The 26,883-nt window shown below is 46.1% G+C and overlaps 1 protein-coding gene and 1 long non-coding RNA gene across 2 annotated transcripts in view; both read right to left on the reverse strand.

Annotated features, from left to right (window-relative positions):
• Positions 1-26,883, reverse strand: part of CD2H10orf90 (chromosome D2 C10orf90 homolog) — a gene marked incomplete at its 5' end in the record, with an annotated part of 242,596 nt that overhangs the window by 36,535 nt on the left and 179,178 nt on the right. The window lies entirely within an intron of this gene.
• On the reverse strand, positions 603-18,651 carry LOC122201857. The gene is made up of 3 exons (XR_006194345.1): positions 18,348-18,651; positions 13,635-13,683; positions 603-1,068 (listed from the first exon to the last, which is right to left on the reverse strand). It is a non-coding gene; the product is annotated as an uncharacterized LOC122201857 (long non-coding RNA).

The following is a 26,883-nucleotide window of genomic DNA, read 5'->3' on the forward strand; positions in this document are numbered from 1 at the left end:
GGAAATATACACCCATGAAGACAGAGAGAGGCAGGAAGACAGCTCAATCTTTGACCCATGTCCCACCCTCTTGCCCAGACTGCTATTTCCTGCCCATTGTGCCAAATTCACTAGAAGGCAGCCAGCGAAGGTCAATGTGCATTATGTTTTGTGGTCACTCTATATGGTGGGATAAGAGTTGACCTTGGGTGGGGCAAACTCAGCCATTTTCTTGGGCCTGGAGGGGCTCTGGAGGAAGGGGCTGTGCTCTCCAGCCCCCACTGACCTCGGCCATGTGGCCATTCCCTCCCCTATGCCACATCGGGAGCTTTTCTGCTGGTGAGCAGGTGAGAAGAAAGGATGTGGAACCACCCGCAGGGGCTGGAGAAGATCTGAGACTCTTGGGCGAGCTTCACATGAAAAGCAGGTGGAAGGAAGGACACCAGCCCCTGGCCCTTCTACACCTTTCCCTTTAATCTTCTCACCTGCATAGATGCCCTGACCACTTCAGTCGGATGCAGCTGGAAACAAACACCTGCACAGAATGGGGACAGGGGAGAGGAACATGCAGGGTTCGTGCTGAAACCTCTACCCGACCCAGGCACTGAGAAGCAACACACACAGTCTTTCAAGGTCAACCCGTGCATAAAAATATTTGGAATTTTTCAGAAAAGTCTAGGCACAACGGGACTCGCCCTGGGGTCACACAGGTATGCCCTGGAGTTGAGGAAGAGAAAGCACTGAAAATCAGCAAGGCATGGGCTTTCCCGAAAGATATGGCAGATCCCACCCTGCCCCGATCTGGAGGCTTCAAGGGGGCCCCAGAGGAGGCGTCTCTGAATGCTGAGCTCCCAACAGACCCTGATGGTTCAATCCCGGCTCATCCCAAGTAGGGTCGGACTTGGACAGGACCGGCCCCCAAGGACACAGCTGATGATGTGTGCTGTAGTGAGGCCTTTCTGTGGCCCTGGGCTGGCTGTTATTCAGGCACTGTGTGATGATTCTTTTCCTTCATGAAGATGTCTTGCTCCCATCAAAGCTAATGGGAGTCATGTGGCTGAACTGAAGGCATTTCATTCTCCAGATTTTCTAAAAATAAAATGTGGAAAAGGGAAACATATGTATTGTTTCTATTTGGGATTACAAAAACACAAACAAAAAGGAACCAGAGAGATTCACTGTCCAAGAGATGCAGTTCTTTCTTGATTATAATAGCGAAGGGGTTGTCATCAAATAGGTTTAGATGTGAAATAATCTGAAATCCTGCTCAATTTATTAGATGAGCACAGTGTAACGAATGCCCTTTTTATCCCTTGAAGACTACATCCCATCTCATCTTGGATGCACTGAAAGGCCCTTCTTAGCTAGCAGACTACGGAATGGTCCTGCACTACGGTTCGAAGTAAGATTGCCGTAAAGAAAATGACTAAAAAGGGAATTTTGCTTTCCTAATGGGTTTCATTATTCACTTGTAATTACTTACGGTTAAGGGTAAAAAAAAATACCTCTTGGATATAATCGAATCACACTTAAAAACACAAATATCCTTTTAAAGTTATAGGTTTAAGAAAAAAAAGGTGGTAATGCTCACAAAACAGCGACAATGAAAATGAACTTCCGGTCTGCCTTGTCTCACTAAGGGGAGTAGTATCTAAAATTGGCTACCTTTGCTCAGGCTTCTGTTGGCACGAACATTTCTAGCTTTCCATCTAGGACCCCTTCTGTTTGTTTTGCTTTCCCCATCACTTGTTTGCAGGCATCTTGAAACATGGCCGCACCTCCACGCACGATTTGGTCCAGTGCTTGCAAACCCCAATGTCTGCCTGGCAATGAAGGTTTTCCCCAAGGGGTGGTGAACGGCCAGCAGTTTGCTCACTGTCTCATGTATTTGAAAAGAATCAAGTGGGACCTGAGCCAGCCATCCTGCCGCTTAAGACAGTGAGTTATTGACTCCCAAATCTAGGCATTTCCTTCTTTCCTCCTCCCGCCCTCCCTCCCTCCCTTCCTTCTTTCTTCCTCCACAAGGAGTCCATCAGCGAGTCCTCTTAACTTTACCTAAAACACCTCGAACCATCCATTCTACTCCACCTCTGCTGGTGCCACTCACTCGTTGACCCTTGCTCTACGACTTTCCTGCTTTCACCTGAGATTCTGGGAAAATGTAAGTCACATCATGACGATCCTCCACTTAAATCTCTCCAATGGCTTTCCTCCCATCTAAAATAAACCACAAACTTCCTCCCAACATCATATGTCTTTGGCCTGCCTCCTTGAGCCCATATGGCCCTCTCCCACACCCCCGGCACCCCCACTGGCCTTGGCCTTGTCCCTCACCAGCTCCCCCACTGGCCTTGGTCTTGTCCCTCACCAGCTCCATTCTTTATCACATCAGGGGCTTTTCATCAGCTGTTCCTTCTGTCTTCTCCACCTTCACAAAGTAGGCTCCTTCTTATGCAGATCTTGGCTGAAATGTCACTGACTCAGAGATGCCTTCCATGACCACCCCACCTGAAGGAGCCAAAAAGCAGCCAACCCCATCACATCACCTGATTTCAGTGCTCTGCAAAAGCTCTTAGTGCCCTTTGAACTTTCTCATGTTGAACTATCTATTTGTCGTGCATCCCTAACCACGCAGTAGGGTGAGCCCCATGAAGGCAGGGGTGCTGCATCGCTTACTGCAATGCCGAACATACCTACATGGCACCTGGCACCCTCAATAAACCTTCATCAAGTGACTCACATCATGTAAGTGATGGCTCATGTCCACGAGGAGCCCAGTAAAATCCTGAAGACTCGCTTGCCTACCAGATAATAGGAGATGATGGAAGAGATACAGAATCTTCACCCAAAAGTATCATCGGGGGAATCTTGACAGTCTCTTAGGGGGGGACATTAATTCAGTAACTTGATAGTATCTCGTAGGTACCCACTATGGTCTGGATTCCTATTATGAATGACAGATAGAACATGAACAGAGACATAGCTACTGGCCCCACAGCGTGGCCAAGTTGGGGTATTTGTGACAAAAGGACAAATGGCTTCAACCTGAGGACAGTTCATTCCATCCACACTCTCATGGCAACGAAAACATGTAATGCTAGAGGACCCTGGGTCCTCTCAATTTCAGTGACCTCAAGGAAAGGAAAACTTGTTTGGAGACTAAGCTGAATATGTGAATGACAGAGCCATTTCTGCACACTTACAACCTTTTTTTTTTTTTTCTGGAATCATTCGCTCTACTCAGAAGGGTGCGGAAGCCTTGTTTCACTGGACCACCCTATCGGCAGGTACCGCAAATCCACACGGTTGAAAGGGAAGAACGGAGAACGTGGTGGGTGTGCCTCCCAGGCCAATAGGACCTGGACATTCGCAAACATGCGAATGTCCAGATCTCACTGTCACCACGTCATCATGGCCAACAATTCCTGCCCCTCTCTACTCCACAATTTAAAAGATAAACTCAGTGGCAAACTTGACCCAATCCAACCTCACAGTCTCTCTCTGCACACGATCCTAGCGGAAGCACAGATGATAGAGAATTAGACCAAAGCCAGGTGGGTAGAAGAGTGGAGACAGAGAAGCAAAGAGCTCAATTACACTCTGACTGCAATCATGTACTTCCTAAATAGCGGGGAGTTGTCGCTATGGCTTTCCCCAGGATGTGAAATTACACATTTTCCATTTCTGACATGACCGCCAGTTTAGCCACGTGAGGGCCATTTTCAGGAAGGAAGCAGCAAATGGGCTTGACAGGCCACGTAGACCAGACAGCAAAGCCTGGTGTGTCCCCAGGGAGAACAAGATGGTGAGACTTTGTCTGAGATTAGCAGGGGGGAGGGCATCTCCTTGCAGGAAAAGGAGTTCCAATTTTAAGGGGAAGTTTCTCTTCTGGAACAGGAGTTAAGGAACAACTTTGGTTTGGGCGACCCCTTAATTTTAAGCTTCCTGCACCTGTTACATTAGGCACTCTTGCCGAATAACCTGTAGCAACACGCAACAGTCAGAAACTCACTGCATTTTTAAGTTACCGTCTGGAAGACTGTGCTAGCTGAAATGACACAGGACAAGACAGTTACGGTATGTGGATTATATCCCAGTGAAGCCGTTACTGAGTAACTCTTTTTTAAAAAGGCAGGACTGTTCACCATGCTGATAGGCACGTGGCTGGCGGGTTTCGAACAAGGTGGGGACAGCTGGGAGTTGCCCCATATTAAAGTAAGAGCATTTCATGCTTCGCGGGTGGGGCCCAAGCGAAGTAGGCTGTGGTACGCTTAGCATTCTGGTCTTTGCTAGTCTTTTGACTTGTAGTCTAATTTCTTTGGGTTGAAGAACTAATTCAACTCAGCTGCAGCGACTCGGCTTTTTGTGCTTTGAGTTTCGTGATGTAATTAACAATTCACATCCAATTACATCATGTTAAAAACCCCCTTCCAATCCTTTCTCTACTAATCCGGGACTCTGTGTCTGTGTATTGACTTGATCAAGGCTCAGGAGGAAAGCAGAAGGCTCATTTGCAAGCACAGAGCCGAGTCTGCGATGATCTTAAGTGATATTTTGGTCAAAGTTGTCTGAAAATACACGCATGCTTTAAGTTTGTGAGTTGAGATCATCGGACGTATCTTTATAAGAAAATCCTCAGGAAACAGGCTATCTTCAGAATAAGGCTTTACATCAGCCGTATAACCACGGCTTCCATACCAACTGGATGCAGGTATTTGCCATGTCACTCTTTGTGGCCTTGGAGAGCTTCGCAGTGCCCCGGGAGTGAGGCCTGTGATTTCTGCCGTTGATTTCCCTCCATGCTGGGGCCTGGACTTCTTTTCCATTCCCATAGCCTGCTTGCAACCCATCAGGCCCCGAGGGATCCGAGTACATGTTCTATTTGTCATTATGCAAGGCCTGAATTTCTGTGTCTGCTGTATGCCGCTTTCCAGCCTCTGGGAGGTCCTTCCCCACCCCACCAATGCCAGGTTCCCCCCGAAACTCTGCTAGTCCTCTCGCCGGAAGCCAATCCCCCTTACTCCGCAGGCTCAGCACAGACTTTGACTCGTCTTGCATTTTTTGTACGTCTCTCTTTCCCACTAGCCCGTGAGTATCTTGAGGCAGAGAAAGTTCTCTCTCTCCCCGCCGTGTCACCGACAGCACCGAGCACAGTCATTCACCTGTACTCCGTTCTCAGCAAAACTTTAAAATGTGCTATTTCCGGTCTCTTCGTGCACGTGCCGGTTGTCTGAAAACCCTACCGGTATAGCCATTTCAATGCTCTAAAGACAAAGAAGTCAGAGTACAATAATGGGACCGTTAGAAGTTCAAAATGACTGAGTGGTCACAATACGCTGGCCCAAAGGGTACAGGCTAGCCATCGTGGTCTGCGTGACGTAAAAGACTTAGTACATTAAAGGCTCCTAAGGGGAAGCCCGGGTGGCTCAGTCAGTTGAGCGTCTGACTCTTGGTCCCACGGTCCTGGGATGGAGCCCCGGGTGGGGCTCTGTGCTGAGCCTGGAGCCTGCTTGGGATTCTCTCTCCCCCTCTTTCTCTCTGCCCCTCCGCTGTTTGCACGCCTCTCTCTCTCTCTCCTTCTTTCTCTCTGCCCCTCCTCTGCTTGCTCTCTCTCTCTCTCCCTCTCTTTCTCTCTCCCCCTCTTTCTCTCTGCCCCTCCTCTGCTTGCACTCTCTCTCTCTCTCTTCTTCTTTCTCTCTGCCCCTCCTCTGCTTGCACTCCTCTCTCTCTCTCTCTCTCTCTCTTGAAACAAAAGAAAAAAGAAAAGAAATGAAAGACTCCTAGGAAACTCTAATGCTCAAGGAGCTGATGGGGAGACAGAATACAAGTCAGTTTCCAAAGCACGAAATATACATGGCCAATAAATAATTCTACCTAACTTGAAATTAAACAATTTGAAATTAAACATGATTAAGATACTATCTTTCACCTATCAAATTAGCAAAGCATAGGGGCGCCTGGGTGGCTCAGTCGGTTGAGCATCCGACTTCAGCTCAAGTCATGATCTCACGGCTCGTGATCGAGCCCGCGTCGGGCTCTGTGCTGATGGCTCAGAGCCTGGAGCCTGCTTCAAATTCTATGTCTCTCTCTCTCTCTGCTCCTCCCTGGCTCATGCTCTGTCTCTCTCTCTCCTTCAAAAATAAATAAAAACATTTAAAAAAATTAGCAAAGCATAAAAATATATGCACTCAACTCTAAAGAGAATATAAGCAGGCTGGTTCTCCCACAATGCTAACAGCAGCACAATGCAACATTTTTGTGAAGTAATTGGTAATATGGACTCAAAAGTCTTAAAAATGTTCAACTATTTTTTCCAACAATCCTCCTCCCAGGAATATAGTTAAAGAACACAAGCAGAAGTGTGGCCAAAGAGGCACACACACAGATGAACAGTAGGTATTAAGTATTATTTATAGAGGTGAAAAATTAAGAATCTGTGAAATGCCCAACATTACAAATATGGTTAAAAAATTTATGTCACTATATGATCTGAATATTAGACTAATATGTTCCCAGAGAATTTTTAATAACATGGAAAACAAGTCACTGTGATTCATAGCTTGAGAAAAACTGTAACATTAGAAAAAGCCTAATAAGGTCATAAAAAAACTCAAACATGATGTAAGTCTACTTGTGTAAATGAAGAGGCCCATGATATGCATGCGTCAAAAATTAGTATTGTAATGATGACCGTTAAATTAGTCTATAAATTTAATTTTTAAAAATACCCCAAAATCCCAACATGTTTTTTTATGGATGCCCAACTTAAGAAAATTCTGAAAAAAAAATGAAGACAGTCCTTTATTTCCACGACATGGCAAACTAGATACCCAAAACACCCTTATGCTAAAAAGCGACTAAAAACCTCAGAAATAGGGGTGTCTGAGTGGCTCACTCAGTTGATTTTGGCTCAGTGATTCAGGTCATGATCCCAGCCAGGGTCATGGGATCAAGCCCTGCGTTGGTCTCCACACTGATCATGGAGCCTGCTTAAGATTTTCTCTCTCTCTCTCTCTCTCTCTCTCTCCCCCTTTCCTTCTGCCCCTCCCCCACACTTGCATGCACACACACTCTCTCTCTAAAGCAACATACACCTTGGAAATAAACATAAACACATATTCTATATATATGGGTCAGCTTGCAGGTGAGTAAGAAAACCCTTCAGAGACCAAAAAAAAAAAACAAAAACAAAAGAAAAAACAAAACTGGAGACCAATCCACCTTCTATAAGGCCAACTGCTGGTCTCTGGTCATCTAGAGCTTTGGATTTAAGGACAAACAGAGGGTAGCAGACAGACCCTGGCAGCTGGGAATGTGGGAAGTCAGGCTGGAAACCCCTGCGTGATCCCCTCTCGGGCTGAAATCCACCCAGCCTGCTCGGTGCAAAGAGCCGCAAGTTAGAATCTTAGCATAATGTGAGCCCATGTGATAGAAGCAGGAATATCTCTGGAGGCACTTCTGTCCAACTCAGGACTTGGAATGTCCCCAATGCACATGTGCTCAGAATCAGAGTAACCCCATAGGAACCATATGTGGTAACTATGGTTACCATAGTAGCCGTACATGAACCAAAAATCACAACATATGCAAGAAACCACCACCATTAGCGGAAGTCAGCGGATAAGCCAGGCTAGAATCTGACTCACATATACCTCAGATATTAGAAATATCAGACACAGAATATAAAAAAGAAACTGAAATGTCTGAGGGAATAAAAGAATTAGTGAAAATTATCAGCAGGGAATATATAAGAGTCTATAAAACTGACCAGAGCGATTAAAAACAAACAAAAAACAAACAAAAAAACACTAAAAAGCACTCCCCACAATGAAAAACGCATTAATTGAAATTTAAGACTCAGACGAATTTAGATAGCGCTAAAAACAGAAGAAGTAAAGTGGAATACAAGCCTAAAAAAAGTTTAATGACTGCATCACAGAGTCAAATAAACGGCAATGGTGAAAAGCAGGCTAGGCGGAAAGAGGATGGGATGAGACAATATAAAATCCATTTGATCAGAACTGAAAGATGTTAATAGGGGAAATGAAAGACAAGAAATAAAGAAATGGCTGAACAAATAAATAGAACAAATAAAAAGAATCGTCAGATTCATGAAGCACAACAAATCATGAAAATAACAAAACGGAAATCCACATCTAATAACATCATGGTAAAGCATAATCCCAAAGACAAACAGAAGATCCTAAAAACAGCTCAAAAAAAGGACACAGAGGTCAGCTATTCGACTTCCAGCTGCCTTCTCCAACTGGAAGCCCAAAGCACTGGGATAATATATTCAAAGGGCGGAGAGAAAGTAATCATAAACATAGAAACCTGTACCTTGCAAAGTCTTCTTTCAAGAATATAACAAAATAAAGATGTTTTTAGAATTCCCACCTTCCCTGCCCACAAACAGATTTGCACTTTACCACCATAAGTCCCTCCAGTTTGATGTGCCCCCCAAAAGGACATCTAAACACATATTTTAGGAAGACGGAAATTGATATCAGCAGCAAAGACCTGACATACATAAAGGAAAGGGGAGCCCAGGAAGCGGTAAACATGAGATAAATTAAACACTGACTGTTTAAAAATAACATTTGACTGCAGGAGTCACAAAAGAAGACAGAACTATAACATATAATAGAACTAAGACACAATAACCGATCTGAGAGGGTGATGGGAGGTAAGATTCTAAGTTGTTTCAGAGAGGATTAAAAACATTAACTTTCAGCTCTATTAAGTTCATGTTACAATCTCCAGCAGGTCAAAGAAAGAATAAAAATAAAAAGTACAACTTCTAAACAGCAGAGAAAAAAATAGAATCGGAAGTAATTAATCACTGCAAGGCTACGAAAGAGATAAGAAGAAAGGGCAGGACAAAGAGAAAGCCTAAACAACATGACAGAAATAAATGCACAGACACCAGTAATCAACATAAGTGTAAATGGAGTGCCTGGGTGGCTCAGTCGGTTAAGCATCGAACTCTTGTTTTGGCTCAGGTCATGATCTCACGGTTCGTGGGTTTAAGCCCCGCCTCAGGCTCTGTGCTGACAGTGCGGAGCCTGCTTGGGATTCTCTCTCTCTCTCCCCCTCTCTCTCTCTCTCTCCCCCTCCCCTGCTCACATGTGCACTTGCTCTCTCTCTCTCTCTCTCAAAATAAATATTTAAAAAATAAGTGTAAATGGTCCAAATTTTCTAGTTAAAATAAGTAAGAATAGCTAATAACATTTTGCCAAAAGAAAAAAAAAAAAAAAAAAAGGAGTAGGGATTGTACTCTTGCCCTATCAGATATTGAACATCATGAAGATACATGAAACAAAGTGATATTGGTAGAGTGTATGCAGAAAATATTTTGAACTGAAGTATAGTAAAAAATGTGTATCAGGATTAGAAGGCAATTCATATCTTGAAATAATTATATGAAAATATTTGATATGAGAATTTGATCTAAGCCTCCCCCTTAGGCTAAAAAAGGAAAAAGGAGAAGGAGCAAATTCAGGACAGAGTAAAAAGACACATGGAAATAATAAAGCTAAAAGCAGAAATCAGTGTAACAGAAAATTCACAAACAATAAAAAAATATCAATGGAACAAAACCTAGATCCTCGGAAAAAATGGCAATAAAATGGATAAACCTCTAGAGCTAGATTGATAAGGAAAAACAAGACACAAATTATGGATATCAGAAATAAGTAAGCAAACATCATTACAGATCCTATGGCAGTAACAAAATATTATGAACTTTATGGCAATAATTTCAAAAACTTTGATGAAATTGCAAACTTCTTCAAGGATACAAATTACCAAATAGACTCCAGAAGTAGTAGAAACACTGACTAGTCATATAATGATTAAAGAAATTGAATTTTTTTTTTTAATTTTAACGTTTATTTATTTTTGAGACAGAGAGAGACGGAGCATGAACAGGGGAGGGTCAGAGAGAGAGGGAGACACAGAATCTGAAACAGGCTCCAGGCTCTGAGCTGTCAGCACAGAGCCCGACGCGGGGCTCGAACTCACGGGCCGTGAGATCATGACCTGAGCCGAAGTCAGATGCTTAACCGACCGAGCCACCCAGGCGCCCCAAGAAATTGAATTTGTAATTAAAGCTGTCCCACAAAGAAAACTTCAGGCCAAGATGACCTCACTGGTGATTTCTACCAAACATTTAAACGAACAAATAGTATCAGCCCTCCAAGTCTCTTCCAGAAATAAAGAGAATAGTTTCCAGTTCTTTGTACAAAGCTAGTATTTTCCTGATACCAAAAGCAAAACATTTCTTTTTTTTAAAAGTTTATTTATTGGGGTGCCTGGGTGGCTCAGTCAGTTAAATGTCCAACTTCAGCTCAGGTCACGATCTCACAGTTTGTGAGTTCGAGCCCCACGTCAGGCTCTGTGCTGACAGAGCCTGGAGTCTGCTTCGGATTCTGTGTCTTCTCCTGTCTCCGCCCTTCCCATGCTCATGCTCATGCTCATGCTCTCTCTGTCTCTCTGTCTCTCAATAATAAATGAACATTAAAAAAAAAAAAGTTGATTTATTTATGGTGGGGGGAGGGGCAGAGAGGGAGAAAGAGAAAATCCCAAGCAGGCTCTGTGCTGACAGCGGACTTGGACATTTAACCAACTGAGCCACCGAGGCACCCCCCCCTCCCCCAAAACCAAACCATTTCAAAAAAGAAAAGGACATATCACTGTTCCTTAAGAACATAAATGAAGGGGCGCCTGGGTGGCTCAGTCGGTTAAGCGGCCGACTTCGGCTCAGGTCATGTTCTCACGGTCTGTGAGTTCGAGCCCCGCGTCGGGCTCTGTGCTGACAGCTCAGAGCCTGGAGCCTGTTTCAGATTCTGTGTCTCCCTCTCTCTCTGCCCCTCCCCTGTTCACACTCTGTCTCTCTCTGTCTCAAAAATAAATAAAACGTTAAAAAATTAAAAAAAAAAAACAAAAAACATAAATGAAAAAAAAAATCCTAAAAACATTAGCAGATAGAATCTAGCAATATATTTATGATATATATTTATGATAAACATCGTAAATATATATTTATATTTAAAAGTATAGGGGTATCTGGGTGGCTCAGTTGGTTGAGCATCTGACTTCGGCTCAGGTCATGATCTCACGGTTCGTGCGTTCGAGCCCCGCAGCAGGCTCTGTGCGGACAGCTCGGAGGCTGGAGCCTGCTTCGGATTCTGTGTCTCCCCCTCTCTCTGTCCCTCCCCTGCTCACCCTCTAGCTCTCTCTCTAAAAAATAAATAAACATTAAAAAAAGTAAAATAAAAGTATAATGCATCATGACCAAGTAGAGTTTAACCTGGAAATAGTTAATTGATCGTGAAAATTAATGTAATTCCCCATATTACAAAATAAAGGAGAAAAACCCTATTATGATCCCAATAGGTACATACAAAGTATGTCAGTATTGAACGATAATAAAAAATTGTATCAACTTAGGAATGGCAATGATGAAACAACCCATAAAAAATGGGCAAAGGAAGAGACATTTCTCCAGAGAAGACATACAGATGGCCAACAGGTGTATGAAAAGATGCTCTACATCACTAGGGAAACATTAAGAAGACACACATCAAAACCAGAATGAGATACCGCTGCATGCCCACCAGGATGGCTATTACCAAAAAAATCAGAAAATGACAAATATGGACAAGGATACAGGCAAAGTAGAGGCCTTGTGCTTTGCTAGTAGAAATGCCAAACAGTACGGCTGCTGTGGAAAATGGATGGTGGTTTCTTAGAAACCAGCATTCTACTTCTCGGTAAACACCCCAAAGAATTAAAGGCAAGAGACTCGAAGGATGGTTTGTACACCCATGTTCACAGCAGCATAATTGACAATAGTCCAAAGGTGGTGCCCATCGACAAGGTGAATCGGTACACAAACTGGTCCATCCATACAATGGACTCTTATTCGGCCTTAACAAGGAAGGAAGTTCTGACACAGGCTGCAATAGAGGTGAACCTTGAAGACATATACTATGGGATAGAAGCCAGCCACAAAAGAACAAACACCGTACAATTCCACTTACACGAGGTGCCCAGAGCGGTCGAATTCCTACAGAAAGTAGGATGCTAGTTTCCAGAGACTGGGGGAGAGGGAATGGAGAATTAGTGTTTTACCGGGCAGAGTTTCAGTTTTGCAAGATGAGGAAATCTTTGTGGATACACAGTAGTGATGGGTGCAAAACAATGTGAATGTTCTTAATGCCACAGAATTGTACACACAAAAATGGTAAAGGCAGTAAATTTTATGTTATATATGTTTTAGCAGAATAAAAAAAATAAGGGAAAAATATGAATAGAATGAATCTTTCTCAACCTGGTAGAGAGAAACTACCTACCTACCTACCTTCCTATCCATCTACATTTTTAAAACCCTACAGCTAACAAGGGAATGATAGAAGTCAAGGATACTCACCCTCATTACTGCTATGCCACATTTTAATGTTAAGTCTTATCTCGTGCAATAAGGCAAAAAAAAAAAAAAAAAAGGAAAGGCATCAAGATGGGGACAAAAGTAAACTTTTAATCATACATAATACTATTGTGTACACAGAAGATCCTAGGGAATCTACGAAAAGCACTTCTAATTATTAAGTGCCTCTAACAACATTGCAGGATTCGAAGTCACTATAGAGATCAATTATATGCCTATGTGTAAGCAAGAAAGAAAAAAGGAAATGAAATGTTTAAAAGTCACGATCATCCATATAAAGTAGCATTCAGCCTGTGAAATAAGGAGGGATGCATTTAACAAAATACAGGAAAGATCTTTTTGTGAAACGTACAAAACATCATGGAGAGAAATTCAAGATCGATGTCGTGATGTGGAAGAATTTTAAAAGCATTAGTCTAAGGAGAAGAAAACTTCCACAGAGAAAGCCTAATCTGCTTCAATTATATAGAGTCTAGAACAGGGACAGAAGGAAGGTGGGAGGTTTTCCGGTCCCAGGGGCAAGGGGAAGACTGGAAAGAAGCCAAATATTCTTCTGAGGTGAAATATTCTGTATCCCGCTGCGGTGTGGGTTACGCGGGCACATACATTAAACGCGTGCACTTGAAGGTAAGGAAGTCAAACCTCCATATAGCTGATTAAAAGCAAACAACAGAGTGTGGGATCAGACTGAGAGGGCTTTCTTAAAATACAAAATGAAAACTGGAAACAGTATGACGGCAGCCAGAGCCTCTCCACACCTGACCCCTGCAATAATGAGATATCTCGCATGCCAACGGGACTTTACACTTCGGACTATCTGAAAGATCCCCCATCTTTCAAATCCCTAGGTGGTAAGAGAGCAGCTTCTGTGAATCACATACTATCCAAACAGCATGGGAATTTCTACAAGGAAACTGCAGGAGTCAGGGAAATCCTCGTATAAACACAAATTCGATTATAGGCTTGGCATTTCCAGCCAGTAGAGGAATGGATTATGTCATCAATAGTCCATAGACAACTGGCAACCCATTTAGGGAAAATAGATCCCAAGCTTATACCATCCGAGGAAACGCATCCACAGGGATTACAGACTTAAAGAAAGGGGCAGAAGAGTGTAAGGTAAAGGAGGCTTTTGAAGCCTGTCGGTGACACAAAGGGAAAGGGCTTAGGAAGATAATAAAAACGAGTGAATGTCAAAAATTACCATAAACAGACATGATGGTCACAGGCAATGTGGTATCCTGGATGGAATCCTGGAACAGAAAAAGGGCATGAGTGGAAAAACTGGTGAAATCAGAATAAAGTCTGGAGTTCAGTTACCAGCCCTGGACCAATATCGATTTCACAGTTCAGGTCAGTGATTCTCCACTGGGGGTGACTTTGCTCCCCCAGGAACACGTGGCAACATCCGGAGACATTTTTGGTGGTACAGCTAGGGAGACAGGGGGAGGCCAGGGATGCTGCTCAAATCCTGTAACGTACAGGACGCCCCACAACCAGGAATCTCCCAGCCCCAGTGCCAACAGTGCCCAGGTTGAGAAACTCTGTCTTAGAGAAAGGTGCTGTGATTACGTGAGGTGGTAACATAAGGAGAAGCTATGTATATGGGATATACAGGAACTCTCTGTACTACCTTTGAAACTCTTCTGTTAATTTAAACCATTTCAAGATTCAGAGTTTAAAAAGTTATGATAAATAGCATTAAAAATACAAGAGGATGTTTTAACATAAGTAAAAATTCAAAAGAGAAAAGACCAAAGTGGCCAAAGAAAATATATAGGTAATTCACAAAAGAATAGAGGTATAGCACATGGCAAAATTTCACCACCAAAAAATATGCATTAATAGGGGGCACCTGGGTGGCCCAGTCGGCTAAGTGTCCAACTTTGGCTCAGGTCATGATCTCACAGTTGATGGGTTCGAGCCCCACATTGGGCTCTGTGCTGACAGCTCAGAGTCTGGAGCCTGCTTCCAATTCTGTGTCTTCCTCTCTCTCTGCCCCTCCCCTGAGCTCGCTCTCTCTCTCTCTTTCTCTCTCTCAAGAAATGAATAAACACTAAAAAACTTTTTAATATGCATTAATATGTTGTAAATATCATTTTCCATTTATCAAAATGGCAGGGAAATTTTTGTAACGCCAATACGGAATGTCTGTGTGTGTTCGGGAAGCTGGTATTCATGTATTGATACTATAACTTCGCATAACTGTTGCATTGGAGCTCTTGGAAATCTACACTTAAAAGCTTTAAAATTGTGCCTATCCTTTGACCCAGAAATTCTTAGGAAACTGGGTTAAGGAAATCATACGAAATGCCCACATCGATTTCTGTACAGGGACTCTTACCGACACATCGTTACAAAAATGTAAAAATGTTAATAATCTATTTAACAAGAAGGCTTAAGAGAAAAAAAAAAAAAAAAAAAACCAAACAGGTAAATCCAGGCAATGAAAGCCTGGGCAGCCATCACGGGATTAACCGGGATACCGTAGCACATGACAAGGAACTTCACAGTCTAATGCTGAGAACGAGAAGTCTCCTAGAATGATGATTTACAGGGTTCCCCTTTCTGCTAAAAGGGCCACCTGTGGGTAGTAGGGTTACGGTCGCTCTTTATTTTTCCTCTTTCTGCTCGTCTACATTTTAACTTTCACAATGTGCATTTTTTTTTAACAGGAGGGAAAGAAAACATTACACAAGCAGAAGAATTGAAGGAGAAATGTTACATTTACAGCCTTTTCTAAGCATGTACGTGGGAGACGTAGGCAGACCTGGGGAGGAGTCACAGGGCTCCCAGTAGTGCCCACAGCCAAGGAGGGCTTGGGGCTCAGACAATGCCAAGGGGCTTCGTCACAGTGGTTATATCAACACACATTCTCCCTGACGTCTGGGTAAGCCACACCTCCCAAACGTACAAACCTGGGACCGTCCACCTCTCCCCAACTCTGCTGGCTGGGGTCTGACACACTGTGGCCTTCCGCGCACATGTGTGTCGACGGGGATTCGGGACAGGATCCCTCTGGAATCCAGCGACAGTTTCCCCATCTACAAGACCATCCAATCAAAATCACCTCCATGCAGTCCACGTTGACGCAAAAATGGATAAGCCTCTGTCTTCGTAAAATACCGCAGTCTTTCATCTGCTGCGTATACACCCATCTTGGCGACGCAAGCCCGGGTCTTCCGTCTAATATCCCGCCCAGGGAGGGAGCAGATTTTAAATAAAACTATTATTTTAAGTAAAAATGGTTCCCCTCATTTCAGTCAACTTAGATATCTGTCCGTGGGAAAGATAGGACAAGAAGCCAGAACACCAAATGCTTCCATAAGGTTCTGCGTACTTAGGAGCGATGGGCCTCGAAGTTATCAGGATTTTCTGGTACTGTGGGAGGAGAAACATCAGGGCCTACGTGGACCAAAGGCCCAGAGAGGTAAGAGTTGCTCAGAAGACACACAGCCCTGGGAACAGGGAAAATGGGGGTGTTATTCTTTGTGGGGCCCACATAAATGGCATTGTCTGATATGAATGATCCACCCCCCTTAACGGGGGCTCATGACCCAACACACGAAATTCATAATGAGGACAAAGGCAGCTGTACCGAAGAATCAAAATGATGCAGTCCTTGCATCCAAACATTTCAACTCAGAAAACCTAGATTTTTGTAACTTCTGATTCTACAGACAACTGTCACCTAATGGGCCAATTTATACACTCCTCGCCCAGGAGTTTTACTGAGTTTTACCGTTCCTACAGGGCATCTATCCCAAGAATGGGAGTGGGCAAGGGCAGGCATTTGGGGGGGCAGCTTCTAATTGTACTTGTTCTGTAAAAGAGAATACTTGTTCTGGGCACCTGCCCTTCAGACAGGTGAATCTCTGCCTTGAAGAGTTTGGCCAGTACCCCCTAAAGAGCAGAGGGTCTCTAGACAGAACTGTCCCTGAAAGGTAGCAGCATAGGCCACCCCCAAAGATGCTACTTTGCATTAGAATTATTTTGAGCTGAAAGCCACTGAGAAAAAAGCAGAGAGAAGCAAAGCTCTCTGCCTTCTCCCTACTTGCCCAAAAGCAGGATATATATTTACAAAGATGTCCCTCCTCCCCTCTCCACCAGGAAGGACAGAACTTAATCACCAGAGATAAGTGTAGACCGATCAGCCTGGAGACAGCACCAGGGGAACGGACATAACAGACGTCGGCCTTTATCTCTATCTGCGACTGGTTTCCCCTCATGTATCCACCTTCCTGATTTGCCGACCTTGGAAGCCTGAAATTGCTTTCTTTTGTCCTGTCATTTCTTCACAGAGTCATCGTTCTTGGTGAAGATCTGTACAAGGTGGGATTCTAAGCCACCGTCCAGAGTCAGATTTCCCTGCGGACTTCCCGACAACCATTTTCCCATGGACACATGTTAATAAACTGATTTGCTTTTTTCTTGCTAGTCTGCCTTTTTGTTATAGGGGCCCCAGAGAGCACTTAGGAGGGGGGAAGGAAAATTATTTTCCCTCCCCTACATCCTCCAGCAAAGGGCTCTTAACCAGGGAGACACCGGATTCCAGCACAGAATCCAGGGTGGGCATTTTGGAAAAGTATCCCTGGTGTGTGTGATGCCCTCCCCTGGCTAAGAACACAATTTTCACACTCCAATGGCAGCCCCTAAGCCACATACGATCACCGGAATGCCCCCACCCCATGTGAACTGTGTGCTTCATCCAGAGTAATGCCCTCACGGGGCTGTGACCTGACCTAGGAAGTAAATGAGCCCGTGTCACAACGTGGGAACAATTTCTGCACGACTGGAGCAACGTGGCTTAAGATGGCTTTCCACGCTGGCCCTACCACCTTCACTCATCTCTCCTTTTCCCAAACTTAGTCCATAACACTGAAAATAAAGTTACAGTTTTTAGAAAGATCTGAGCGTCTGTGTTCAGACAATGGGGAAAATAGCAAACCTCATCCAGCCAAAGGAGTTAAACATGCCCCCCTATTTCTCATATTCCTTCTTCCCCTTTTCTCCGGGTCGTCTGTACCTGGACCATTTTTCCCTACAGAACTCACTGCTGTGACCATTTCTTTTTGCGAGATCACGTCTACGTGGATTTCCTACAGACAGCTCAGGGGGGCGCCGAGGACGACAGATCGTAACAAAATGGACTGAGATCCCCCTGCACCCACACAACGCTCAGTGTCCTCGGGACACGAGGCCAGCACCTAGCAGAGCCAGGACTGAAACCCAGATAGGTCTCACCCCCAAACCCACGGTCTTCTGCTAGGTCTCCCTGACGATCACCGTTTCTCATGCAGGCGTAGACGGCGGCTTTGCAGCCTTATAATTTTAACAGATCGGACCATAACCCCCTCATCGCGCCACCGCCCTTAATCCATGTCTCTTAATTGATCCCTGGCCAACCTGAGCAAACGGCCCCTGAGAAGGACCGTTTCCTAAACAACACGGGGATGGGGACACAACCCACTCCTACCACTGAGGGAGTTACTCAGAAAAAAAAAAAGCCCTTTTTCCATAAAGACAGCTGGGGTTGCTGACATGAACCGCTTTTAGAGATCGTGTACACTCTGGGGGATGATCTGAACATCGTATTCCAAGATTATGGGGAAAATGATACAATCTCGTCAAGACTTAACCAAGAACTAAATGAACAGACACATACACACACACACACACACACACACACACACACACACACACACACAAAACAAAAACCCTTGAAAATGTTTTTGCAACATTGTCCATATGTTTTCTCTTTTAACATTAAATTTGGCCATCTGAAGGATAATAAAGTTGTTCCATGACAATACTTACTGAGTTCTTGGAGGGAAACAATAGCTGGAAACTTTTTCCCCCTAAATTCTGAAACCCAGTGGGAATGCTATAGCTTTCACTTTACTTTTTCACAACCTACCTCTGGACAGCGAATCTCACATGGCTCCCCACCCTTTCCTGGCCAGAGAGGTTTCTGACAGGACTACAAGGAGAGGTGGTTTGTGGAAAGACAAGACAGCTGGCTCCTAAGTGACCCTGACATCAGCAAGGCTTTGTTGGGTCATCCGACAAAGGACCTAGCACACAGGTCCTGAGCCAGGGCTCTGTACTCTGTGGCTCTCTGCCGGTCGTGGAGAGGTCAACGCCAAGACTCAGGCTTGGATCCTGACCTCAAGGATCATACAATCTAGAGGAAGAAAACGGTCCTCACAATGTAGCAAATGCATCACCTGAGAACGACCTAAAAGTCCTGGGAGCTGAGACTTGAGAGAATGAGGCCGGAAGATGCACGGAGACCGTGGGATGGCCTCGTGAGCAGGGAGGGTTGCTGAGAAGGGTGGTCCACAATCACAGTGGGCTGTAGCGAGGTTTGGGCATGGTCTGGGCCAACGGTTCTCAACCAAGGGTGATCCTGTCGTGCGCCGCCCCCCCCCAACCCCCACCAGGCAACGTCTGGAGATATTTGTTTGGTCACAAACAAATGGGTTATTTGCAGAACCCAGGGACGCTGCTGAACACCACACAATGCACAGACAGCCCCACAACAGAGAATGATCTGGCCCCAAACGTCTGGCTGCTGAGGCCTACTGAAGGCAACAGGGGGAGGGGCACTGAGACAGCTCCAGCCGAGGTCAAGGTGAGAATCAAGAACAACGAACACCTACCAGCAATCACAGAAATACCAGCTCAGACCACGAGGCTGGTTTTTTTTCATCTTGGAATTTGCAGAACTCAGCAGATGGACACCTCATCTTGGCCAGGCGCCTACAGCAAAGGCCTCTGCGACGCTGAGGAAAGAAGTTTTCACCTCGGCCTCTCCCGGAGTCTAATTTGGTGCCGTGCCTCAAGAACCTCACAAGGATTGATCGTCTCTGACCCAGACGTTCCAGTTAAGGGATTTTTTCCAAAAGACAATAATACAGCAAAGCCTATACACCAAGTGTTCACATTAATATTATTCCAAAAAGTGAAAACGGAGTACCAACTTGAAGGGCCAAGAATGAAGAAATAAATAAAACGACGATATGGCAGTAAGACACACCCTTTCAGTCAATAAAATTTCCTTTGTAAAGTACTGTTAATATCAGGAAATATTTATGATATAGTTCTAAGTGGCAGAGACCCAGAGGGAAATTACATCTATAGCAGAATCTCAACTATTTCAAAGAAAAAATAAGTATGCATAAAAAACAATGGGACAAATACACCAAAGTATCAGCCATGATTATTAAGCTTTTTATTCTGCTTTTTGTTATTCTCAGTTCCCTATAATGTATTCGTCTCACGGTCAGAAAAATAAATCTGGATATAGAAATTCATGGAGGCAGCATGGCTCGGTCAGATGGGTATCTGAGTTCGGCTCAGGTCCTGATCCCGTGGTCTTTGAGTTCAGGCCCCGCGTCAAGCTCTGTGCTGATAGCTCGGAGCCTGGAGCCTGCTTCGGATTCTGTGTCTCCCTCTCTCTCTGCCCCTTCCCTGCTCGTGCTCTGTTTCTCTCTCTCAAAAGTAAACATTAAAAAAATTTTTTTTAACGGGCCAAGACCTTAACAGACATCTCACCAAAGGAGATACACAGACGGCAAATAAGCATACGAAAGGGGCTCCATATCCTTCGTCATCAGGAAAGTGCAAATTAAAACCACAACGACCTACTACTAAACACACCTACCAGAATGGCCAAAATCCAGAACACGGACAACACCAAATGCCGGTCAGCCCGGGGAGCCACAGAAACTCTCAGTCGTGGCTGGTGGGACCACGACATAGCACAGCTACTTTGGAAGACGTTTCGGCAGCTTTGTACAAAACGAAACATACTCTGGGAAGGCTTCTTGTAAAGGCAAACAAACCAACAAAAACTAAACATACTCTTGTCATGGGATCCAGCAATCACTGCCCTCTGGTATTTATCCAGCTGGGTGGACAGCTGAAAACTCCTGTCTACCCAGAAACCTGTGCCCAGATGTTTATAGGAGCTCTGTTCACAACTGCCAAAACTTCGAAGCCTCCAAGATGTCCTTCAGTAGGTGGTAGGTAAACTGTGGCCCATCCACACAATGGACTCTGATTCAGTGCTCTAAAGAAAGGCGCCATTAAGCCGTGAAAAGACACAGAGGAATCTTAAATGTGTATTACTAAATGAAAGAAGCCAATTTGAAAAGACTACATACTATGTGATTCCATCTATAGAACATTCTAGAAATGGCAAAACCGTGGAGACAGTAAAATCAACGGTTGCCAAGGGTTAGGGGGAGGGAAGAAGCACGGGTAGAGCACAGAGGATTTTTACCCAGGGCCTGATACCATGGCTGACACAATAAATGTCACGGGGGTGAGGGAGGGACACTGGTCTGGCACTAGCAGGGGATGCCAGCACTGGACGCATGCCCAAACCACTCACTGACACGGGCAGGTGGCACAGAAGTACCTGATGCCAAGGTCGAACCTCAGTGGCACTTGTATCTCTGGGGGGGGGGGGTGGGGGGGGGCGGGGGTTGGAAGAGTTAAAGAAAGCCTGGAGGGGCGCCTGGGTGGCTCAGTCGGTTGAGCGTCCGACTTCAGCTCAGGTCACGATCTCGCGGTCCGTGAGTTCGAGCCCCGCGTCGGGCTCTGGGCTGATGGCTCGGAGCCTGGAGCCTGCTTCCGATTCTGTGTCTCCCTCTCTCTCTGCCCCTCCCCCGTTCATGCTCTGTCTCTCTCTGTCTCAAAAATAAATAAAACATTAAAAAAAAGAAAGAAAGAAAGAAAGAAAGCCTGGAAGGTCCTGGTCAGAAAAGGTGGCAGAGAACCCAGAGTCATGAGGGTGCTGGAGGTCCAGGATGAGAGAGCTCCTCCCTTTGACTCTGAGCACCCTTTCTACATTCTGGGAATTACCCCGAAAGCTGGACTTCTCCAACCAGCTTCTGCGACAGAAAACTACAGCCAGAACAATACACGAATTAACAGGCTGGCAGAGAAGAGTTCAGGATGCCATCTGTCCACCTCCCTCCTTCCACAGGTGAGAAATGGGAGGCTTTGGGGGCAAAGGACCCACCAGCGTCCCCCAGAGAACTGGTCCCTGAGCAGGGAGCGACATACTCTTCCAGTGAAAGCCCAGAGAGCTAATACTGTAGGCTTGATGGGACACGGGTCTCTGTCCCCACCATCCAACTCTGCTGTCCAGTGAGGAAGGAGCCCCGGTACGGCGTGCGGGTGAAAAAGCAGGGCTGTGTCCCAGGGAGACCTGATTTGCAGACACAGGCGGAGGTTTGAGTTTGCCCCCCACCCCTCCCCGGGCCGCAGTTTGCTAGTTCCTTCTCTCCATCTGCTACTAGATACCACAGGTCCCAGTTTAGCTGCTCATTCGCCAGCTGACTCGATCACCTGCTGCCTTAGTTCACTGTTAACCATAAAACAAAACACAAGGGGCTCCGGGGTGGCTCAGTGGGTTGAGCGTCCGACTCAGGCTCACGTCATGATCTTACGGTTCACGGGTTCACGCCCCACGTCGGGCTCCGTGCCGACAGCTCAGAGCCTGGAGCCTGCTCCAGACTCTGTGTCCCCTTCTCTCTCTGCCCCTTCCCCGCTTGTGCTCTCTCTCTCTCAGGAATAATAAATGAATAAACTTAAAAAACACACACACACACACACAAAAGCTCATTCCACCCGATTCTTCTTTTATAGCTTCACAAAATGTAAGAAGACATGGTCCGAAGACTGTTCACATGGTCCTCAACCACATTCCTTCAGCACGAGAGTGTGCGGTCACAGTAGATATGTGGGCCAGCCACTGGGAGACAAACTTCCCATCCAGATGGCGGAGGAAGCCCCTGGAGACCGCAGAGGGCTGGGCAGGCACTTCCGGTCACGGCAACACCACCAGCGCACCTGACCATCAGCCACCCTGTGGGCTCTTCCTCCCAAACAGCCCCACCCCTGACCAGCTCTCAGCACACCCACCACCGCCGCCTGGTTCAAGGTGCCGTTCCCACACCCGCAGTGCCCAGCCTGCATCTGCTGAATGAGTAGACGTCAAGGGTGGGGGGAAACGAGTTCTCCCCGGTCCTCTTTGGACAGGGGCTGAGGGCCACGCCCAAGCCTACGCCCCCACCTCACTGCCCCCGGGCCAGCTGTGCGAGATCCCCGAGTTGTTCTGGAGGAGTATGAGGTCACAGAGGGGCAAGGGAGATTGAGCGACATGCACTGTGATGCCCTCCACCCACCCCGGCTGCTGGGAGTCCAGCACGACTGTAGCAGTTGGCGGGTACAGAGTTGCCTCGCCTACAGTCACATCCCCTCCCCAAGGGGAATAAAGGCACAGCCCCCTTGCCTCGACTAGGAATAGCTATGATGGGCCATCCCAAATTCAGAGTTCCCTAAGGCCTTCATTACAACTGCACCGCAGAGTGACTTCTCCCTCTGCCCATTCCTGCTTTTTTCCCTTCCCGTCCACGGATGCCAAGACCACTCCCTAATGAATGTCCACCAATCTCCATCTCGGAGTTGGGTCTCCCAAGGATCCAACACGCAAGACTGGCAACCAGGGTGAAGTCTGTTTGGGAGGATGAGTGACTCAGCGTCAGCAAATGGTAGCCAGTAGGGCCCAGTCTGGTCCACTGCCTGTTTTGGTAAATAAAGTTTTATGAGGACACGGCCACGCTCGTGTATGCACGCCTTGTCTGTGGCTGCTTCCGATCTACAACAGCAGAGCTGAGTAGCTGCTGTGGAGACCATCTGGCCCTCTGCCAAAAAAAGTTTGTAGACCCCCAGCTCTAGATCATTAAAATAAGGCCTCCTCAAATGTCTTCTGGCCCCTCGAGGAAGCGGTGCTCACGGGACTGAAGGAGCTGAGCCTGATGCAGATTTCTCTGGCAGGTCTGGCCTATCGGCATACAGCCTGTCATTTTCCCTGAGTGACGGAAGAGCTTTCGTCATGCCCTAAACCCCACTCACTACCCACGTGTTAGATTACAGCAACAGAACGGTGGGAGACACAGCTCTCACCCTGTGACCCGGCAGGGATCCGGTCGCTTCTCTCCAGTGAATCCCTCCAGACATTCATACCTTTGATCACCAGTGATGCCGAGAAACACCGGAGACGTCTCAGACCAAGGCCACCAGCAGCCTAAGCACGGACTGGGGCACCCGGGGACGGAAACTCCACCACAGAGCATCAACCTTTGGGACACGTGAAGAAAAGGACCTTCGTAAGTCTCTTCTCCAAGAACATCTAACAAACTTCGACGGATGTCTTGGGAACAGGGGAAAGCTTCAGATCTAGGCCACAAATTGCAAAATGAAACCGGCAATGAGTTATGGATCAAAGTCAATCCTGTTTCAGGCAGGCAACACCCGGCAAAGAGACAACTACTCAGATCGGCACTGTAGACCCCAAGGAACACCACAAGGAGGGGGGTTTCAGGCTGGGAAGGACTTCTGAGCCAATAAATTTTCACTGTACCAAACGACGTGGTTTATTACATTTGATTAGAAATTAACTGCGTAGCCCCCTCTCCTGTTACCAGATACTGGCCACCAGATACTACTACTCTGTGTGTCCGTGAGTGGTCTTCAAACATCCCCTTCGCGGTGACAACGGAAGATGGTGACTGCCACTGAGAGGGTTCCCCACCCATCCGACTCCTCTGCCTCGGGCTGCTGCTGGGAGGGTGCGGGGGAGGGGGGGAGCCAAGTACCCAGGACTGTTCTCAGCTCTGACATTTCATGGCCACGTGGACTTGGGCCTATCATTTTATTTTCAAGACTCATTGGTCCTACCTAATAGGGATAGCGACAGGGAAAGTGATACTGTCTTTACAGAATGGTTTGAAAGATTCCACGACGGATGTCGGCCAGGGCCTGGCACCCAGGATCTGCGTGGTACCTGCCGTGGTTGTTGGTAGGATGGCCTGCTGGTGGCAGTGAAGCCTTCCTTACGGCGGGGCAGGGAGCTGTGCCACGTCCATCTAGCGGGTGCCGGCAGGAGACGCCCCGACAGCAGAGATACAGGGAATAAACCCACAGGGACTGAGGAGAGAGGCAAAGCAGGAACCCATTCCTAAGCCTCCAGCCGCTAGAAAGAGAACAGGTCCCCCTCTGTCTGTTAGAACGTGATGCCCCAGTAGACATGGCCTATCTGTACCGTATCAAATGTCTGTAAGTCTCACAGTTTCTCTCATCTTGGCCGTCTTTCTGGGTGCGTCCGGGAGGCTCATTCTAGAATACAATTTGGAGCACTTCCTGTCTGATGACCTAACCGAAGCCGCCTTGCTTCTGTTTGCGGAATCTCCCAGGCCGTGCCTCCCTTGAGGCTGAATGTCACTAAGGCGGCTCGAGAGGACGCTGCTCACCTGGGATTTGGGGATCCTTCAGATAAAAAGAATCAGATTCAGTAACTATGAAAACATGAAGACCGCTCACGGCAAGTGGAGCCACAGGGGGCCGTCGAGAACGCCCCGGACAAGATCCCAGTTGGGGACAGGAAATACAAACAGCTCCTCAGAGTTTTAATGAGCGTTGCCCCTGTCAGAAAACACTTGCCATAAGGCTAGAAAAGCTCTGTCAAGATGAAGGTCAGCGAGCTCCCCCTCAAAGTGCTGGGTAGCTTAGCACACGACAGACTGTGATGGTTACAGCCCATGAGTGGTGCTCATAAATCTCAGGCAAAACTTCAACAGCCTGGACAAGAAGCACATTCTTGGCACCTGGGAAGGCATACGCTCCATCGCAAACTAGGTTCTGAGTGTGAAAGTATGAAAGTACGGGGCGGGTCGTGTGTGTGAATGAATGCGTGTGCCTATGTACACGTCTGAGCGTGTGCCCAGAATGGCGAGCTCAAGGTTCTGTGGCTTTGAGCTTGATGACTGAGGGATCCAGAGTCACAAGGACACTCTCACTCACAGATTTCACCTCAGGAAAATAGAGCAGAGGGTTTTTTTCCAAGCTAGAGGGGACCTTCCAGAACACCAAATGCCCCTCTTCTCTAGCTCCCCAGACGCAGAAACAGGCTCGGAGAGCCAGGGCGGCTTGTCTACATTCCCTGCGCTAGAAAATACGAGATCGGTAACTCTAAAAAAGGTGATCTGGCCTCCGTGAAGATCTTTCCTCAAATGATCCAATGAGACCACGCGATTCAGAGCCACTCAAATCCTGCATGTGGACTCTCTGGGATATGGAGTTGTTCTGAGGGAAGTCGGCCCACAGGAAGTAGAATTCGTTCCTACTGTTGGCCTAAGAACATCAGTTACACGAGCAGCCATTCCACAAAGTCAAAATCAAATATCTTCTCTGCACCAAAGCCAAAAATAAGTTGGGGTGGGGGGTGGATTTTCTCTGTTCATGCTCCTCTATTCCGAAATCAATGTTTGAGACCTCGCTCTAGTGACTTTTAAAGACCCTTTCGCGAAGGTGCCATAAGTCCGAATGATTATTTCACACCATGAGACACAAGAGACACAACCTCAACACCCGGATATGCTCTGGCGTGGGGGTGGCAGGCATATAACAATGTGGATTGTACGTTTCCAGTAATCTGTATCAACAAGGAAAAGGAAGTGGTTGACTTGAACAATTTCTTAAAACACTAAATCGAGGCCCAGTTTTGCAACACTGAGACAGGCTTACATTTACTTTTTGCAGTCAGCCTGTCAGACTCAGAGGCATTTCAATGGTCTAATCAACCTGAAAGCCATGTCAAATTGCCTTAAAAATCTCTGAGCATTCAATATATACACTCTTGTTAAAATTAATTACATCATTTACCATTTCTACGCGCATTATTGCTTAAAGTGTTTTACAGCCATTTTTATTAATTAATAAAGCCTTAATGGACAAAAATTACACTATAAAATTATGGTGCGTATGCTGCATTTCCAATTTTACTACTATTATCTTTAAATATTTTCCCCAAGTGGAAAGTCACTAATTCATAAATCAGAGTCGCTCGCAAAAAGCAAAACTGAAAATTGGAAGTTTGTACAGAGAACGAAATCTGGCCTGGGGCTAGGACCTGCTCTCCTCTTCCCTGACCTCCTAAGAGAGGTGAAAGGTACCCAGGGCGGCTGTCCTTGGGAATTCTCCCTGGCCTTTGCAGTGGCAGAAATAGCAACAAATTCTAGCCGAGTTGCCCCAGAAAACACAACCAAGGAAGCAGAAAACTGCGGTTTTTGCTATTTCGCAGGTAGAATCCCCAGTGTGCTTCTTTTTGAAAATGTCCCAGAATTACTAATCTCCCCCTCACCCCACACACACACACACACATACACACACACACACACACAAGAATTCTAAGACCAATCCATAAATACCAACTATCTGATTGAAAGACAAGAAGTACAGCCCTCTAGACGCCTCCAAACCCTCAGATGTTCAGACCAGAGAGACAAGAGCCTCGGGGAGTAGACAGCACTTTGCCCTCTTCACCCTGTTTTGGAACATCGTGGACCTAAATTAACTTCATTTGGGGGCTATCGCCTCCT

This window comes from Panthera leo, chromosome D2 (genome assembly GCF_018350215.1).
Source record: "Panthera leo isolate Ple1 chromosome D2, P.leo_Ple1_pat1.1, whole genome shotgun sequence".
NCBI classification, from domain to species: domain Eukaryota; kingdom Metazoa; phylum Chordata; class Mammalia; order Carnivora; family Felidae; genus Panthera; species Panthera leo.